At 38.1% G+C, this 17,981-nt stretch overlaps 1 protein-coding gene across 1 annotated transcript in view; it reads right to left on the bottom strand.

Annotated features, from left to right (window-relative positions):
• The window catches only part of nck1b (NCK adaptor protein 1b), a 107,044-nt gene extending 96,882 nt beyond the window's left edge, over window positions 1-10,162 (bottom strand). The window contains exon 1 of the mRNA XM_079805992.1: window positions 9,988-10,162. The gene's annotated coding sequence lies outside the window, so the exon portion shown is untranslated. The remainder of the gene's footprint in view (window positions 1-9,987) is intronic.
• Window positions 10,163-17,981: the final 7,819 nt, after the last annotated feature.

Here is a 17,981-nt window from a genome sequence, read left to right on the forward strand (position 1 = left end):
ATGAAGTATAGTACAGTCAGTGTGCACTTTATTATACTGCTTGCTTGTTGATACTGTGTGCAATAGTGTAATTATTTTATTTATGCTTAAATATTTATTTTCAGAATTTATTTTCACCACTGAACTCACCTGTTTTTACTATTTGTTAAATATTGTTTTTTTTAGTTCAATAAATGTTCCTTTTTTAAATTTTAAATTGTTATCATTATGATGATTGTGTCATTTTTATGATGTAAATTGAGGGAGCAAAAGCAGTATCGGCTCCAAATATCGGCTCAAGAAAATCGGCAGCCCGTATCGGTCATCGGCTAAGGCTGATGAAAAAAAAAATCGGTATCGGCACTAAAAAATCCATATCGGTCGATCCCTTTACCATACTATACTATGGAAGTCAATGTGGCCATCAACTGTTTCGCTTCAAAATCTTGTGTGTTAAGCAGAAGACAGGTTTTACAGGATGGTGAGTAACTGAGAGAATATTCACTTTTGGGTGCACTGTCCCTTTAAATACCCAGAAATGTAATACTGCAGTAGCGCTTGGCTGACTGCACTGACAAAAGCAGTGAAAGCCCGACACGTGCGACAAATCAATGCCACGTCACTGCAGGCGCCCGAACAGCAGGTGCTGCTCTGAGAGCTGGGGGTCGCGAGCACTGAATGAGGCCGCTGTGTCTCCACAAGCACGTTTGGGGACGGTGGGGTGAAGAAAAGAGACCCCGCAGACCGCAGATACATCGTCCAACTTCTGTGAATCCGGCAGCCCATGGGGTGACTCTCCTCTCAAGGAGGAAATGGCAAAATATAAATAGCTGCTTTCACCATTTTCCCAACCCTTTCTCCTTGATCCCGGGCCCCTCAGCTCAGCGGGATCTGGGGCCCCAGACAAAATGTCTCTCACCCATTCATTTGAGTTTGCTCTCTAGCTCTCTCTCTCTTCTTTAACTTAATGAGAGGCTGTGGAGAGACCTGTCAGTGTGACAATAATTACAGAAACTACACTGCTCACCAGCTGCAACAGGCCCCGGGCCCCAAAACATCCATACGCACAACTGTGAGGTCATGGAAAAAGCAAAAAAAAATAAGCTGCTACTGTATCTCGGCCGTCTCACAGACGGTGAATACTGGGTTACTTTAATAAGACTACAGTAGAGAATCAAATAACAGTAGTTATGACTGTTCATCCCTGTAATTCAGATAATGTCAAGCTTAGGTCTTCCCCTGTGCCACCAGATAAACACAAAATACGCCGACTGACAGCACAGAAAGGGGTATATTAGTGGCTGAGTCACTGGCTGGAGCAGGTGTGTATGAATATGTGTGTAAAGAATTAAAAAAAGAAAGACGGTGCGTCACAATTCACGTACTTATGCATTATTCTAAGGGGCCGTTCACACAGGGTAAACTTTGCAGTGCAAGTGAAACTTAAAGGAACACGCGTCTATTTTTGAAAATAGGCTCATTTTCCATCTCCTCTAGAGTTAAACAGTTTAGTTTTACCATTTTCGAATCCATTCAGCCGATCTCCGGGTCTGGCTGTAGCACTTTTAGCATAGCTTAGCATAGATCATTGAATTAGACCGTTAGCATCTCGCTCAAAAAACGACCAAAGAGTTTCGATATTTTTCCTATTTAAAATTTGACTCGTGTTAGGCTTGCTACGATAGTCGGTGTTGCCGGTGTTACCGGTGTCCAGACTCAACACCGGTTACATCACTTGCCAGACAATACAAATAAAAACTGAACGTATCTGCTTAATAAAGCAGGATCCGACCGTGAGTCTCGGCAGCGGCAGGAGTCATTCATCAGATTTAAGAGTGAGGAGCTGACGGAGATGATCGCGCAAGATTTGGTTTCAAAGCGAAACGTAAAAGCGCCTATTTAAGGGAGTTTGTCATTTGTTTTGTTGTTGTGTTTTTCATTAAAAATAATAGACTAATGAACCCATAATTCAAGCAACCCGCAGCCGAATTGGCGCTAATTCAAACCCGAAAGTTAAATGTGCACGGCTGCACAGAGAGCGCATTGTTTACTTTCGCCTGGCTCCGCAGTGCGAGCCTCCGCTACGCTGACTGCGCGCATTTATTTTTGCCGCGCGCACCCTCGCGCTCGTGCGGGCGTGTCGAGTATAAACGAGGCTTTACGGACGAACTGTTATTCATTCATGGCGTGCATCTCAATCATAGACTACCATGTTAATGCTTGATCAGTGCCCTGACTACTGAACTAGGGAACTGATTGAGACGCACCCATGGCCTCACAGAGCGCGCATTTACAGACGAGCTGTCATTCACGGTGTGTGAATACGCAACACTGGCGCGTTTTCAGTTCAGAGCGGTCGTGTGCATGTTACTTTCGGTTAGATAGAATTAGTGATTTAAAAGCCTCCGCCGGTGATACCGGTATTACCGGTGTTGTCACACATCAATTAACCGGTGGGAAAATTTCCTCACCGTCACATCCCTAACTCGTGTACTAAGACTGACAGAAAATGAAAAGATTTTCTAGACCGATATGGCTAGGAACTATACTCTCATTCCTGCGTAATAATCAAGGAACTTTACTGACGTACAATGAGTGCAGCGGCGCAATATTACGGAGCATCTGAAAATAGTCCCCAGCACGCTCCCTGTGCAAGCAGGTTGTACGTTAGATATGTTGACGGAAGTTAGCCTATTTTCAGGTGCTGTCTAATATCATTGCGAGATATTTTGAGCGAGATGCTAACGGTCTAATCAGATTCAATGATCTATGCTAAGCTATGCTAAAAGTGCTACCGCCAGACCCGGAGATCGACTGAATGGATTCAAAAACGGTAAAACTCAACTGTTTAACTCTCGGGGAGTTGGAAAATGAGCCTATTTTTTAAAATAGTGGCGTGTTCCTTTAAAAGAACACGTTTCTACCCAGTGTTTTACTTAATATTTGATATATTTGATAATATACTTAAAAGAGTTTAGATATTTTTCCTATTTAAAACTTGACTCGCGTACTAAGACCGACAGAAAATTAAAAGATTTTCTAGACCGATATGGCTAGGAACTATACTCTCATTCCTGCGTAATAATCAAGAAACTTTACTGACGAACCATGGGTGCAGGGGCGCAATGATATTACACAGCGCCTGTATGCTAAAAGTGCTACCGCTAGACCCGGAGATCGGCTGAATAGATTCGAAAACGGTAAAACTCAACTGTTTAACTCTAGGGGAGTTGAAAAATGTGTCTATTTTCCTTTAACTTCCGCCCTCTACAATGTGAGTAAATCACTTGCATATGCAAATAAATCTTCCCTCTAGACGACTAATGTCTATCATTAGCCATTGGCTAATAAATTCTTAGATTTCTCTCGCCTGTGTGTGTGTGTGTGTGTGTGTGTGTGTGTTAGAGGCCAAGTATAAGTTTAGCATAGATATATTTTCACTCGCTGAACACCGAGCGCTTGAGTGTTTCGCTCTCCGTAAAGCGATCTATACCATTTCAATTCAGCTCAGTGGATGTGCAGTATACCTGTATTTGACGAACTGTAAACTCTAGTGTGAAGGCAGTTGATGGTTGCTTATGATTTCACTTTTTAAACTTTAGTTAGTGTGTAATGTTGTTTGAGCATAAATAACATCTGCAAAGTTACGATGCTCAAAGTTCAAATCAAAGGGAGATATTTTGTTTTACAGAAATCGCTTTTTAAGGACTACAACAAATGGCTGTTAGGGACTACAATGAGCTTCACTAACCCTAAAATGTACATAAACCCCGCCCCCGGGAACACACAACAAAGGAGATGAGGCCATATTGAGAAGATGACAACATAAGTTATAACCGTAATTAAACTAAACTATACCCGTTCTCTCTTCATGCAGCAGATATTCTCTGGCTCATCTTACAACAGTTCCCACATGAGCAAATAATAGATTAGCTTTACAGAACATGCTAATCGATGACTTGAAGATAGTCAACTCATAAATTCATAAACGTCCTGTCTCATTCTACATGTTGTCTCTTCTTCTTGAGTCTCTCCATCATTGTCCGACTCCGGTTTGAACATAAAGGCTGAATAGTTTCTGACATTTTCAGTGTGTGTCTGCGTGAGGTAATCGGTGCTGCTAACACAAGCTCTTGAAGCAGCTCATTTGCATTTAAAGGGACACACACAAATGTGTTTTTTGCACGCAAGACGCATGCAATTCTGTTTATTAACCGCTAGAGCGCTAAAAGTTACTGACTACAGCTTTAACTATAAATAACTAAATGGCACTAAACTAAAAAAACTGAAATAAAAACAACTAATAAAATGACAAAAGCATTAATTAATAATTACATTAATAAAACTATAATACAAAATTAAAACTGATTTAACCATAACAAAACTGAAGTGTGGAATGATGGACAGCTTTACTTCTGTAGCCAAAAGGGTCTCAGACTCCAGGATGACGAAATAACCTTCTAAACCTCAAACACTAGATGGTCGAGTACATAGTGCTTAGTATAGTACGTCATTTGGGACACAACTAGAGAGATAAAGTATACAAGAAAAAAGGGAGCAGGAGGTGACACTCTGACAGGAGGTGGAGTGTGCAGCTTCTGCAGGGCAATGCACCGCACAGGCCACAAACAACACATCAACTCAACAAAACATCCGTCACAAATATTACAGAATAATTTCTTCATGAAGTGTAAAAATAGTTTTGACAATGCATGTGCAATATGGAGTTGTGGGTGTTTGTCATTGCTATGTGGTTGCTAAGGTGTTCTGGTTTTTAGCATGTTGCAATGCGGTTGCTAAGGTGTCTGAATGGTTAGTAAAAAACAAAACAAAAAAAAGCCCACGCTTAAGTCTGTAATGTTCGGATCTGTAGACATGACTCAGTCTATCGGACTCATCCCTCCTTAAGATTCTGCATGATTTAGGGATAGAATTCATGATTAGACCACAAGGTATTCAAAGCAAAATTAATACTTGGCACTTTCCACAGACACGGTACAAACGGTCCCTGAAACTAAAAAATTAATATACTGTGTTTTCTTTTATGCAGGTTTACAACTAAATTTGGGAAGATTTTGACTATAAACTACACCAAAATGGTCCGCATAAATGTATCTTTCTATCAGTTACGAGCTATAGTTGGGATCAAATGTTAATTTGTAATTATCAATAAACTTACATTTCCCATAATTTAAAGAAAAATATTATCATTATTTCTTACAACGGGTAACAGGGCTGAATGGTTGAGCTTGACGAGTCAACAGCATTATAGGGGCACTTTAATAACTTTCACACATTGTACTGTTTTAAAGGTTTCTCATTTTGTTTTGGATCAAAGGTCAAAAAAGCACATCACCACAGTATTCAATGATTCTCAAACGACTCAATGGATGAATCAGTAGGCTTGTTTGAGATGCGCCTCGCCTGAAATTCAGCCGAGACTAGGCGGCTGCAGTGAGGAGAGGAGTGAAAAAAGTGCAGGCAAGACGGACAGTTCTCTCTTCTCGTAGTGGATCAGACACCTGCGAGATCAAAGGCGGATATCGCGGATTCACACTTGTGCGCTTTGTTGCTGATAAACTGGATGTAATTTAAGTTCTGTTACTTTTATATGAAAATAAATATTAGGAACAAGACACCCAAAGTTGTTGTTATTTATTTCCATTCGAAAGACGTGTTTATCAATAATTTTTACTTTAATTAGGCCTACATACATGTTTTTATATATATATTTTGTTATAAATATGACAACAATCACATAACCCACAGAGAGATCGCCTTTGTTAGAGAGTTTGGGAATATTCACACATAAAAACATGATCTCAGAGTTTTAAAATCAAAAAAGAACCATACATCACGGTTGTTTAAACCAATAAGCATTAAGCTGTGTCGTCAGCAAGTCGTTTCCCATCATGCTTTTGCTCCGCGCAGTCGGTGGAGAGCAACTGCTCTCGACTGCAGAATCCGACACATCCGCCTTTCGCTCGCGAGAGTTTTTTGACATACGTCGGCATGACATCAGAGCAAGGCGGACCGCCCTCGGACACATTTCTAACCGGAATGCATCTCGCGCTGATCACCGGTGATCGGTTCTGCGCAGATTTTGCTCATCTCAAACAAGCCTAATCTCTCTAAATCCCTCCTTTCCACAAGGAGCTGCTCTGCTCTGATTGGTCAGATGGCCCAGTCTGTTGTGATTGGTCTACTCTGCTCTGATTGGTCAAATGGCCCAGTCTGTTGTGATTGGTCTACTATGCTCTGATTGGTCAAATGGCCCAGTCTGTTGTGATTGGTCTACTATGCTCTGATTGGTCATATGGCCCAGTCTGTTGTGATTGGTCTACTCTGCTCTGATTGGTCAAATGGCCCAGTCTGTTGTGATTGGTCTACTATGCTCTGATTGGTCATATGGCCCAGTCTGTTGTGATTGGTCTACTCTGCTCTGATTGGTCAAATGGCCTAGTCTGTTGTGATTGGTCTACTATGCTCTGATTGGTCAAATGGCCCAGTCTGTTGTGATTGGTCTACTATGCTCTGATTGGTCATATGGCCCAGTCTGTTGTGATTGGTCTACTCTGCTCTGATTGGTCATATGGCCCAGTCTGTTGTGATTGGTCTACTATGCTCTGATTGGTCATATGGCCCAGTCTGTTGTGATTGGTCTACTCTGCTCTGATTGGTCAAATGGCCTAGTCTGTTGTGATTGGTCTACTCTGCTCTGATTGGTCAAATGGCCTAGTCTGTTGTGATTGGTCTACTCTGCTCTGATTGGTCAAATGGCCTAGTCTGTTGTGATTGGTCTACCACTTACAGCGCACGCGTCGGAAGCTAAACTTCCATTACCATAAACTTCAGCTCTTGAGGCTTCCTAAAGCTCAGCGATTGTACACACTGTAAAGACAGTAAAGATGACGTAAATTTTACCACCGAATCGATGACAAACATTGCATAAATTGAGGAACATTATGAGATGTTGCAACTGTAATTCCTCACCATCAGCATTAACAAGAGTACGTCCACCAACAAACCCATGTGTGTGTTTCTCATTTATTGTGGTGCACATGCGGGAACCGTATCAATATCAGCGCATGCGTTAGCCGAGAACTAACTTGAATGACTGATGTAACAAACGTTTGTCTTGCTCCATCCTTTATCTTTACTCAAAGTAGTAAGAACGACAGACAATCTGCATTAATAGACAGTTTTAGGAAGTAGTGGCCCACAGCTTGGTGAAGAGCGTTGTAGCCAATCAAAGACATACATGTTGAGTGCATGAACACAATGGCCAATCAGAGGTGTTTAAGAATGCGTTCAATAGCGCTCAAAATCCTAAAGGGAAATGCTGGTAGTGTCCATTTTTTTTTCATTTCAGTACCAACTTGGTACCGTAGTCGGTACTTTTGACAACACTACCAAACCTCTACGCACACCTTGGCAATAGAATCGCCACTGGCTAGTACATTTTTTTTCTTTAGTCGCCAGACTGATATACTATATATATATATATATATTACACACATACATACATACACACACACAGTCACACACACATTCCACCAAATGTATCAGTCTTTGTAAAATGGCACAGCTTCTTAAATATCCGAACGTACACACTTAACATCAGTCAGCATTAGTCTATATTATGATATTATGATAATCAAGCACTATTTAATGATAGAACTTCAGTAATTAGAACTAAAACTGTTGGTAATCATGTATTAATGCATATTTGTCATTTAACTGAACTTTGGACTGGTGGTGGTGCTTAAGATATTGTTGGTGTTTCTGAAAAATAGATAATATTAATTATATTATTAAAAGATAATAATACTACTACTAATTCTACTACTAATAACAATATACAACGTACTAAGGATTGATGAGCTGCTGGGTTCATGAATATTAATCACGTTGACGGCATTTGCTCAAACTGATTTGCTGAAATCCAAACAGGGACAGGAAAAGATGAGCGCCAGCCAATGAGATTGCCGTTTGCACATTAGTTCCGCCCACTACCGGAAAAAAACCGGCATGACAAAATCTTCTGCTTGTTCTTAAAAGCTGAATAATTCCAAATGAACTCTCTTATTTTGAGGAAAATACAACAAAGAATATCGTTAACATGTAGAGCGCCGATTTTGCGTGGTATGCAAGACTCTCTCTCCGTCTCTCTCGAGAGTTTCGCTCTAGTCAAGCGATCTATACGATTTCAAGCGCTCATTCAGAGTGTTCAGCGAGTAAAAAATATATTTATGCTAAACTTATTATTAGCATCCAACACACACACTGGCGATTAAAATCTGAGAATTTATTAGCCAATGGCTAATGATAGATATTATTTAATCGCCCAGAGTGACGATTTACTCGCATATGCGAGTGTTTTACTCGCATTGTAGAGGGTTGACTACTTACAGGTTGTGATTCTGAGGAGCTGGTGCAAATAAACTGGTACTGACCGATCTTTCAAGAGCAAACGTTTTGAAAATCCCGCATTGAACGGGTCAAGATGTTTGCGGGCGGACACAATGTACAACATAGGCGAGCATTATGTAAATGTCTTATCTAGTGATGTAAAACCATAAAACAGTGGGATTCAAATCACAGACGTTTAGGCAGTTCAGAGTCGATTCTTCCTTTTGGTAGACAATAACTGTGCACTTTCGACTTTACAACTGCAGAACGTTTACATTCAAAAGAGCTTTATTACACACTGCATGAAAGGGAATATTCAAAAAACTATAATAGGGACACTATGAGATTATTTACTCATCTACCCGTTATTCTGTATAGAAAAAGAACGTGTTATTTCTTAACATTCATCATTTTAAATAACAGACAAACTCCCCACATACTGAAAACATGACTTACTTTCTTAGTTTTGTCTTGTTTTCCAGTAAAAATATCTTGCATTCTTAAATCCTGATACGTTTACTTTAGTTATTATGTTTTGTGATGACTAAAACAAACCATATTTTCCTTACACGGTTGTCAGACATTTTTAATAATATCTGATGTCATTTTGCTTCTCGTAATCTACTTTAAGAATGTTTAGATATTGGTAATGGAAAACAAGACTAAATACTCATCTCACGTTTCTTTAAAATGATGAATGTTAAGAAATGTGAACCTTTTCTATACAGAATAACGGGTAGACAAGTAAACAACCTCATTACAGTGTCTTAACTACAACTTTTCGATTTTAATTTTATGTTAGACCTAAACTGGACTTTATTCATGGAGTGTTTCATTCAGCCTTTTGTCATCTTGATCCGCCTGGGACTTCTGCGTTTGATGAGAAATCTCACACAAATTTGATTGCAACTCACAGTTGGATGTGAAAGTGATGAAAGAAAACATCAGGCTCTGTAACATCACATTCAATAAAACACAGTTGAGTAAAGACTCAGATCAGATCACAACTTTTCACACAGCTTTCACAGCAAATCTAGTGGTTTTGTATCTTATTTGGTGTTGTCTTGATAACAGTTTTGTAATATATCAGCATGCAGTAAGAAATTATAATCTTAAATCAGATAACAATAAAGAGAGCACATAAACAGATGTCAGTCAAAAATCATAAATCAAATGGACACTGAGCCAAAAAACAGCCTTTTACTTTAACAAAGACCCCTGAGATGCTACCAGCTCTGCATTGTGGATACACTGTATTTCAATGTAAATTAATCTACACACTATAGGAGTTTGTGTATGATTCATGCTTTCAATATGAATCATTATCAGGCCACTTTCCAACATTTTCTTTATAAATCTATGGAGGTAAAGCAGTGAGTCCAGTAAATCACAGTGAGGCCTGACCACAGCCTGTACAGAACCCCTTTACAATTACACTGGTTTATCCATGACACATTTCTAGGATTGTTTCTTTCTTCTTATATTTCTTTCGTTATGATGATAATTATTCCTAACCAGCAGACCCGCCGGATTTACTGCTTTAGCTCCATACGCTACAATCAGCCCGTAAACTCTCCTAAATATCTGTCATCTTACCCTTAAACGATCCGATGAGCACCCCTGCCTCCCGTGTATCCAGCACACACTCGATGATCGGCACTATTTAGATCAGAGGCGTGTTTTTCAGCTACATATTCGCTGATGGGTTCATGGGAAGGGTTTTCTGTATCCAGCGTGAGAACTGCGGTTCTACTCACCGCTCCGCTGCGCTATCTAACCTGCTGAAGAAGACGGGGCTGTCTTGAGCCTACTCGCTTACCCATTGGTTAAACAAAAGTGATCTCGTTTCTCATTGGTCAGTGCACACGTCCATCAAGTGTACAGACTGGGCTCGTCCCGAAACTCCTGAGATTATATTATATTATATTATATTATATTATATTATATTATATTATATTATATTATATTATATTATATTATATTATATTATATTATATTATATTATATTATATTATATTATATTATATTAATTATATTATATTATATTATATTATATTATATTAATTATATTATATTATATTATATTATATTATATTATATTATATTATATTATATTATATTATATTATATTAATTATATTATATTATATTATATTATATTATATTATATTATATTATATTATATTATATTATATCATATCATATTTATTATATTATATTATATTATATTATATTATATTATATTATATTATATTATATTATATTATACTATATTATATAAAAAGAGATTATTATATTATATTATATTATATTAATTATATTAGGCTATATTATATAAAAAGAGATCATGTGTGGATCACGTTTCACACAAACTTTTGGAGTTTGCTGTCTGTTAAAAACAAAAAGGCATTATATGACATTATTTATTTGACCTATCACAAATTTTTTTATGTTGACAATATAATAGAAAAATTTGCATTAAAGGTGGGGTAGGTGATTTTCAGAGAGGCTTTGAAAGCATAAGATCCTAAAGCCACGCCTCCTTCAAAACCCATGAACGCGCACAGCAGGGAGCAAACAAAAGCGTCACCAGAGACAGCGTTAAACTACCTCATGTCTCACTGTTGACATTGAAACGCATAAATCTGAGTCACGAACCGCTCCGATTATAAAGTCATGGGTTTCCATCCCAAATTATGGTTGTTATGGCATGAACGCAGCATAAGCTCGTTGTTTTGGTTCAGGGGGAACTGTAAAGGAGGTGACTGGCGTCTGTCTAAGGGTGCGTTTCAATCAGCTCCCTAGTTCACTAGTCAGGGTACTGATCAGGACATAAGTCAATGGGCTGACTCTCTAATCAGTGCCCTGTCTACTGAACTAGTGAGCTGATTGAGACGCATCCTAACTCTACATAGCATGAAACTTGATTTACTTGTTTGGTGTGAACGCAGCATTAAGGTGCACTATGTAACTTTTCGGTCCGCTAGAGGTCGCCAATTCAAAACAAAGGCATAGTTTGATGACGCCATGTTTGAGCACAGAATCTTGGGACATGTGGTCTTTACCTCACAGCCGGTGGAACAGAATCGGGATAGGACTCGGGCAGAAATCATATTCATGGATGCGATTATTAACGTTACTGTAGTGAAGCATAAGCAGGAGCGAGTGTTGTGGAGCTGAGGAACCGCTGGAGCGATTGTTAATAAGATGAACGCAACACACGCCTCACGAGCAGCGGGACTTTTATTATGACACAGTCGCCGGCGGGACTTCCGCTCCTCCGGTCATGAGTGTGAGGTAATGCAGCTCTGTTGATCATAATAGACACATCTGAGTGTGTTAATGATGTGATGAGATTACTCTGTGCGTTCTCTCAGCGGCTGCTATGACACTTGTTCACACTGCAGTGAGAGTAAAGCGTTTCTGCAAAATAAAAAACAGAGGGTAACGCAGATATGGCGCAATTGACAGGCGACTAAAATAGAAATGTTCTCACGATTTACAAATAGAAAACATTAGGGATATTTTGTAAGTACTCAACTGAACAATATATATAACACTGGCCTAGTGGTTTTTGGATATTTTACTGCAAAAAATGTTACATAGTGCACCTTTAACTAAGTGATTGCTATCTGAATGTGAAGAGACTTTCAACCAGCATAACAAAAATGTTTCTAGAAACAAAACGCCTGCCTTTAAAGGTGCACTGGGTAAATTTTAGTGGCGGTGAGCCCTCTCTTTCGCAGCACATAGAGAAGCTACGGTGGCCGACACAGGACAAAGATGTCGTCTGAGACAGCAGAGAGTAGCTAGCGCTCGGTAGATCAGTTTGTCCGTTTAGGGCTATTGTAGAAACATGGCGGCGCAAAATGATGACTTGATCATGGAGCGGTGTATGGAGATAGAAACGGCTCATTCTAAGGTAATAAAAGCATAACGGTTCATTATGTCAGGTCTTTATAAACCACTGAAAACATAGTTATGCATATTATATTGCATTTCTGTAAATAGATCCTCATAAATATTACACACTGCACCTTTAAATGAGAAAAATAAAAGCAGACGTCGCAAACTTTTAACCAAACTGTACCCTAAGATCACAGGATGCATTGTGTATAAAATGACCAGTCATCTGAATTTGCAATCACCTCAACTCACAAAAAACCTGAATGAGTTAAATTGATATGACCATATTCAAAGTCCCTCACGCATGGCTGATAGAGCCATTAGATGTGTGCACAACACGCTGCAGGATGCAATCTGTTTCCTGTCCTAACAGATGGACTTTACTGTACGTGTCCTGTACCAGCCCTGCTTTCTCCTGTCCGCATGAAACTGTCGACAGAATCCAGCATCCTCACACTTTCAATATCCCTCACTGCAATGAGAGAGAATCAGAGCTCTCTGATTCAGATTCTAATGTTACTTCACACAATGGACTCATTTGACTTCATAGAAGTGTAAAAATACTAATATTAACTGTTTATTCTCACTCTCAAAATACTCAAACGAACCAAAAACACACCCTAAGTCATGTAAAGCATTGTGATATCTTTAAATACGGTGCATGTGTTGTAGTAGACTATTTTATGGTGCTCTTTTTTGGTCCTTTTCAATGGTTGACAAACTGTATTGGAAAGAGCTGCGTAAAGATTGGGTTTTTTGGTTAACAAAAAAAAAAAAAAAACATCATACAGGTAAAAATCTAGCGTGAACTATTCCTCTAAGAGAAAAATGTCTCTGAAGTGCCACCTTGTGGAGCACTGAATAAATCGCATGCTCTGCCATTTAAAATATTTATTACAAAAAATATCTCTAGGCCCTGCCAACAAACCAAGCAGCGATTCATCATGACCACAGCTTCCATATGCCTGAGGGAAACAATGATTACTTTGATCTGAAATATAACCTTTGTGGTGAGGTATAAACAAAATGTAAATACCACTGAAAATGAGACTGGTATACAGTAGAGCAGCTGGAGTTGTTTAGAGTAGGAGATTCTTCTACCACACATCATCAACCTGATGAGTTTTTAATGCCTTCATAAAGAAGCTGTTGGGGAGATGGAGAATCAGATCGAAACACCGTCTCCAAGAACGTTTGCACCAAAGCTAAAATAATATCAGATATTTTTCAGTTTAATGTAGCTTTGTTTCTGTAGTGCTGCATGGGTCACATGGACAAAAACTTCCTCTGTGCCTGTGTTTGCAAGAGGTTTTTCAGTTATGCAGTGAATTTGACTAAGATTGAGCAATGTGTTCGTTTCTCTTGTGTCTGTATGAGGTTTTCCAATAATTATGGCCTATACGGCCCCTCATCATTTGTGGTTGTGTAATCTTATCAAAGGAGGTTTTCTTTCGAGTCTGATGAGATTAAAAGACAAAAAAATACCATGACGCCTCATTCATCACTCAGGGGGAGATTGTATCGATCGCCTTGGTATAGCAAGACAGATTTGAAGAAAATCAATGCAGGTTTGTTTAACGTTTTGTCATGGTTTTTGTTCATTTTAGATGTATAAATATGGATGAGTTGAATCTAACCAAAAGGTCAGAGTAGAGCAGTTGTTCTTGACTGGTGGATCGTGACCTGAAAAACTGGGCTGGAATAAATAATGCTAAATTATTTGATACCACATATATAATATAATCATGTAGCATAGCAGAATAAATAGGGACTGAATTTGTTGTAAATAAATATTTCTCATATTTTTGTTGTTAAAAGCCATGCATTAAGTCAAACACAATATTCTGGTACAAATTCAACTCTCATTTGGTTGAAGCGGGTTGAAAATAGCACAATGTTTTTTTTTATTTTTGTTACTTTGTGCTGTGAAATATTGGATTACATACATTACCGTTTAATAAACCAGTAAGATTTTTTGAAAAGTCTTAAAGTCCCCCTGTAGTCAATAATTTTATCCCTTAAAATGTATCTTTGATCACCAAAATTACATATTTAAATGTTTTTTCCTGTGAATTTTTTTTCATTGTGCCTTAACCCCTTAAGAGTCACCCCCCACCCCCTTTTTCTCCCCACAAAGATATGAAAAATGCACTATCCGAACTTAAAGGTCCCCTTCTTCGCGATTCCATTGTTCAAACTTTAGTTAGTGTGTAATGTTGCTGTTAGAGCATAAATAATACCTGTAAAATTATAAAGCTCAAAGTTCCATGCCAAGCGAGATATTTTATTTAACAGAAGTTCCCTTTCAAAGCCTACAGCGAACGGCTGGCTTGGACTACATCCTGGTACTTCCTTCTTTAATTACGTCAGTAGCGCAGTAGAACAGACTAACCTCCGCCCACAAAGAAACGCGAAAAAGGGGGCGCGGTCTTGTTGCTGTCCCACGTGGAGAAGCGGACGGTCGCTGCGCTGAGTGTGTTTATCGCCATGTCATCGAGACGCTGTTATTTTCATCCTGGAGTCAAATCACCTTTGTTTGGCTTTCCCAGGGACGCTGTAGAGATTATTGAACGCATGCATCTCTCCGTTAAGAGGCGTGACCTTTCCAACGTGCGCTAAGCTGCTGTCAAATTACAACACAGGAACCGCTTTCACGTGCGCTAAGCTGTGGTCGAATCACAGCACAGGAACCGCTTGCACAATCAGAACTCGTTACGTGTTTCTGAAGGAGGGACTTTATAGAACAAGGAAATCACCAGCCGTTTTTAGGACAGTGGAAACAGCAGTATACAGATAAGTAAATAGTGTGAAAAATACTGTGTTTTTTTTACACGCGAAACATGAACACATGTTATATTGCACACTGTAAACACAATCAAAGCTTCAAAAAAACACGAAGAACGGGACCTTTAAACATTGTAATTCAAGAATGCTTTGGAATATGAAAAAAGCGTCACTGATGTCAGACGTAGCGTAAGCGTTTTGAACTGCGAGAGGCGTTACGCTTTCTGCGTAAGTTGAAAACGGAGGACGGTCTGGTGGAAGCTAGTTATTTTACTTTGTAAAGTTTTAAATATGGACTTTTTTTCTTACACAAACCCGTCGATTCACTTCAGAAGGCCTTTATTAACCTCCCTGGAGCCGTGTGGAGTACTTTTATAATGGATGGATGCCCTTTTTTTGGGCTTCAAATATTGGGCTGCCATTATAAAACTTGGAAGAGCCAGGACATTTTTTAATATAACTCTGATTGTATTCGTGAAAGAAGAATGTCATATACACCTAGGATGGCTTGAAGGTGAGTACATTATGGGATAATTTTCATTTTCATTTCATTGTACTATCTCTTTAAAATAGCTTGATTGTACCTAGACACCCTTGCTTCATTTACTATATGCGGATTCATGAATATGCTAATTAACCTGGCCCCCACTCAATTGGCCAACTTACAAGGCAATCAATGGCAACATCGGACACATAACAGTTATAAATGTGATTGTCCTAATGTTTCACAAACCATCCCGTTTGCCATCCAAGTCTGCCTTTAGGATCAGTCAGTATCCTTAGATGCCTTTGAGCATCATGGCGTATAGTTCATCATAACATCATAATATGCATCAAATACATAACTCCCCTGCTATATTGCTAAATGTATATGATTTTTCATATCAACAGAAAAATATAGCCTACCGGGATAACCTGGCTTCTCTTGAGACTTCACTGCTTCAGAATGGTCACAGATAATGATATGCTAAAGTTTGCGACGTCAGAAACACCAGAGATTTCAAACCGCGTTTTAAGTTCAATGCAGTTTTAAAAAGAAAATACTCCTTAAAAAACACCACATAGACATATAAATAACATTACAAACTTGATTTTCACCACAGACGGACTTTAAAGAAATTAATATTTATTCAGCAAGGATGCATTAAATTGATTGTTGTCTTTAAACTATCAAGGAATCCTGAACAAAAAACTATAAGTAACAAGTAAATAAAAACAGTTATTATAAATTGTATAATATTTCACAATATTACCGTTTTTACTGTATTTTGACCCAATAAATGCTGCCTTGGTGAGCAGAAGAGACTAATATACACACTAATATATATTATAATATAATTAATATAATATAAGTAATATAATATAATATAATATAATATAATATAATATAATATAATATAATATAATATAATATAATATAATATAATATAATATAATTAGGGCTGTCAAAAGATTAATCGCGATTAATCGCATCCAAAATAAAAGTTTGTGTTTACATAATATATGTGTGTGTACTCTGTTAATTATTATTTATATATAAATACACACACATTCATGTATATATTTAAGAAATATTTGCATGTATATACTGTATATACATTTATATAATCTATAATATATATAAATATAAATGTTTTATATATAAAAATAATATTTTTTTCTTAAATATATACATGCTTGTGTGTGTATTTATATATAAATAATAATTAACAGAGTACACACACATATATTATGTAAACACAAACTTTTATTTTGGATGCGATTAATCGCGATTAATCTTTTGACAGCCCTAAAAATAATATAATATAATTTATACAACAGTTCTTTCTGGTTCTTGAATCTGATTGGCTGAGAGCCTTTTTCAGCCCTGCGACCTTTTATAATGGCTATTGTTGTTCATTTAAATATTATTGTTTAATAAATATGCCAAATTGAATGAATTCTATATCAGATGCAGGCAATACACTTGTTTAGTCAATCTCTCACTCATAATACCATATTAGACTACTCTACGTAATGAGTTATCAATGAAGCAACTCTTGGGATCGACTGTTAAAGGGTTAGTTCACACAAAATTGAAAATTCTGTCATTAATTACTTACCCTCATGTCGTTCGACAGCCGTAAGACCTCCGTTCATCTTCAGAACACAAATGAAGATATTTTAGTTGAAATCTGATGCCTCTGAAAGGCCTCCATTGGCACAATGCACTTTACACTCTCAAGACCCTTAAAAGGTACTAAAGACATCGTTACAAAGTCCATCTCACTACAGTGGTTCTACAAGAACTTTATGAATCGGCGAGAATAGTTTTTGTGCGCAAAAAAACCTTATATAGTGATGACGATTTCAAAACACGGCCTCATGAAGCTTCGAAGCGTTATGAATCAATGAGCCGAATCATAATTTGGATCGCGTGTCAAACCGCCAAACTGCTGAAATTTGGCGATTCAAACTGCTGAATCGACTCGCTGATTCATAACGCTTCGAAGTTTGATGCCTTGTTTTGAAATCGTCATCACTATGCAAGTCGTTATTTAGGGTTTTTTTGCGCACAAAAACTATTCTCGTCACTCCATAAAGTTATTTTAGAACCACTGTAGTGAGATGGACTTTGTAACGACGTCTTTAGTGCCTTTTAAGGGTCTTGAGAGTGAACCGTGCATTGTGCCAATGGAGGCCTTTCAGAGCCATCAGATTTCAACTAAAATATCTTCATTTGTGTTCCGAAGATGAACGGAGGTCTTACGGGTGTCGAACGACATGAGGGTAAGTAATTAATGACAGAATTTTCATTTTTGGGTGAACTAACCCTTTAAACTGTCAACTTGAGATTTGAATCTGTGGCAGAAGGAAGTAGTTCCGCACAAAAGAGGGTTTTTTAAAGACACTTCGTTGTTG

Source organism: Gobio gobio (genome assembly GCF_949357685.1).
Source record: "Gobio gobio genome assembly, chromosome: 23".
NCBI lineage: Eukaryota > Metazoa > Chordata > Actinopteri > Cypriniformes > Gobionidae > Gobio > Gobio gobio.